The 3,039-nt window shown below is 47.2% G+C and overlaps 1 long non-coding RNA gene across 1 annotated transcript; it reads right to left on the bottom strand.

The window, feature by feature from the left end:
• Nucleotides 1–656: 656 nt before the first annotated feature.
• Nucleotides 657–2,558, bottom strand: LOC111934340 (uncharacterized). Its single transcript, XR_002867161.2, has 3 exons — nucleotides 2,300–2,558; nucleotides 1,658–1,755; nucleotides 657–787 (listed from the first exon to the last, which is right to left on the bottom strand). It is a non-coding gene; the product is annotated as an uncharacterized LOC111934340 (long non-coding RNA).
• Nucleotides 2,559–3,039: the final 481 nt, after the last annotated feature.

Raw genomic sequence — 3,039 nt, 5'->3', positions numbered from 1 at the left:
GGGGCAGGAGGGACCTCGGCTGCTGCTGGTGGTGCCAGGGGATGTGGGTGGGAGGGTGGCAGCCCCTGTCAGAGCGTGGTTGTGTCTGGATGTCACAGGGGAAAAGAGGGGACACTGTGACTGTGCCCTGTGGCTCCAGCTTGTGCAAGGCTCAGCCTGGCTCATTGTTTTGGGCAGGACCACCAGATGAGCTGGGATGTGGAGGGTGACACCAGCTCTGGGATTTCTGCCGGGGTTTCAGCGCTGGGTTGGTGCAGACAAATCCCTGCGCTTGTGGCACATAACTCAGGGCACACAGACTCCTGCTGGGGATGGCAGAATCGTGGAATCACTGGTCATGGGAAAGAGCTCTGGGATCATCAAGTCCAACCTTTGAATGGTCACCACCCCTTCAGCTGGACCAGAGCACATCCAGAGCCACATCCAGTGGTTTCTTCCACACTTCCAGGGATGGTGACTCCACACATCTCTGGGCAACCCTTCCTGTGCTTGACATTTTACTGGATCAGACAGAGTCTGGAGAGGGGTTTTGTGGCACCCCAATAGCTGCAGAGATATTGATCAAGGATTGAACCCGTCCTGGTGGGGTTGAGTGCTCATTCCAGTCAAACATGAGGGAGGGAGAGGAGGGTCCAACCATGCTGCCCACCCTGGTGGAGGTTTGCCAGCTCCTGTAGGGCTGATGGGCCTGGTTTATTCTGACACTCTTGAAATCTGGATCATGGTTATTATTTATGCACTGGTATTAGCAGCAATTTTTCTTTTTTCTTCCCTCCTGAAACTTGTCCTAAAGAACAGAAAGAGAAAGATATAAGTAACACATTTTCAAATGTTCTTTCCTAGTGAATTACTTGGCCTGACATTGGAAATGAATTATTTTCCATTGTACCAGTGACCCCTGTTGTGTGTTCTATTAACACCACATGTTAAACTTTTATATTTTTAGTAAACCATGACCTTGTACATTCTCTGTCATTTCCCACTGGCATGAGTACAACACATGTGGTATGAAAGTTAACGGTTTTCATTTGTATACAGAGCTTTTCTATCTCAGGCTTGTATGAAAACACACAGGTCATGGTAATCAGGGCATCCCAGGATTTCACCAGCTACAAACAGTCACAACAAAGTGGATGTGTTTTCCAAAAAACATATTTTTGGCATCCTGCTTTCTTCTGTGTTGTGCAAATCCAGATGAAAATGGGATCTTGAAAGGCTGTGTTAAATTTTTTGATCGTGCTAATCCAAACAACTGTCTCCAACACATGCACGAGCAGGAGGAAGTCTATAAAATGTCAGGTTTGGTCTAAATATCTGCAGAACAAATGTGGCTCAGGAACATGACCAAGTGTGCAGGACTCTGTAGATAAAAGATGATGTCACAGAGGTTTGGTATTTTATTTCATCAAATGGTAACATTGCCCTAGACATCTAAAAAATTATGGATGATTTATGGATAGAGCCCAGGCTATGGAAGAGAGAATAATTCCTTCCAGTTGCCCAAATATTTCTTTTTATTTTCCCTCCCTCCTCTTTTTCTTTTTATCTTTTTTTTTGTGGCCTGGGCTTTTTAGATGTGAGGTTTAGGTGCACTGGAGTGTGCTCTCAGCTCATGCCTGCTCACACAGAGAAATGTGCCCATATTGAAAACACTGACCTGTGTGCTCATGTGGGTTTTTCCCTGAAATCCAGCCTGTCCTGTAGGCATTTCCTGCACTGATCCCTCTCTTTTCCTGGGCTGATCCACGGGGGTTCCTGAAGCATTATGGCTGATAATGAGAACTCACATCATGGCACAGCTGCCCAGGGCAGTGGTGGAGGGATTTAAAAGCCTTGTGGCACTTGGGGACGTGGGTTAGTGGTGGCCTTGGCAGTGCTGGGTTAAGAGCAGGTCTTGCTGATCTAAAAAAGCTTTTACAGCCTTAAGGATTTCGTGATTTTGTGTTAAAAAAAAGGGCAAAGTTTGAAGTTTCAAAGGTTGAGGTTTCCTCAGCTGCTTTGCTGGACTCAAGGTCAAGACATGGAACATGATCCAGCAAGGAGAACTTTGCAGGTTTCCATGATCACACAGCAGCAGTGAATGAAATGGAAAAAAAAGAGTGAAAATGTGTAATTTCATGGAATCACAGATGGTTTGGGTAGGAAGGGATCTTCAGTCCCACCCTGCCATGGCAGGGACACCTCCCACTGTCCCAGGCTGCTCCAAGCCCTGTCCAGCCTGGCCTTGGGCACTTCCAGGGATCCAGTGTCAGCCACAGCTTCTCTGGGCACCCTGTGTCTCACCCCCTGTCATATTCACCTGCATTTGCTCCCCTTTCCATGCAGAACCTCAGGATTTCTCCACCTGGAGACATTTCACATGAGGAGCTCAAGCACCTTCCCAATTGATTCTGGCAGTGCAATCATGCTTGGAGCTGTGCTCTTCCAGCATTCCACCTGCTCTTTGCTTCCCTCTCTTTTGCACCCATCACCTGCAGGCTGGCAGCACCTCTCAGCCCTGGGGGTGCCCTGGGTCACTGCTGGGGACAGGGACAGCTGTCCCCTGCTTCCCAGGGCTCCGAGATGCTGCCTCAGACTTCCAGGCTGGCAGCTTCCAACGTGACATAATCCTGTTTGTGATGTAACATCACGTCTGCCAGGACAAACTTCCAGTGTTTGGCTTGGGCTCAGATTCTGTAACTATTGTCTCAACAATCCCATAAAGATTTCTTTTTGTCTCCTCCTGGTGCCGTGGCCATTGTGGCATGATCTGGGTGTTTCTAACAAAAAAAAGCACATCCCCTGGGAGTAAGACCTCAAAACAAATTGTGTTTGCACTCATCCTCTGTGGTAAAGATTTTCTTTTTTTTTTTTTTTATTTGCCCTTTAGGGTTTTTTTTCAGAATGGGGTTTAATGTTCTCCCAGCACTCAAGTCAGAAAACAGGAATGGAGAGGAACAGGTAGGTGGGAAACAAATATCTGGAGAAAAATCATATTTGCTCAAAGGGTTGCCCTGGTTTTGGGGTGTTTCCAAAGCTTTTGCTGGGTTCATATTTATG

Source organism: Cyanistes caeruleus, chromosome 12 (assembly GCF_971803275.1).
Source record: "Cyanistes caeruleus chromosome 12, bCyaCae1.hap1.1, whole genome shotgun sequence".
Classification (NCBI taxonomy): Eukaryota; Metazoa; Chordata; class Aves; order Passeriformes; family Paridae; genus Cyanistes; species Cyanistes caeruleus.
This window is presented reverse-complemented; position numbering and strand designations above follow the sequence as displayed.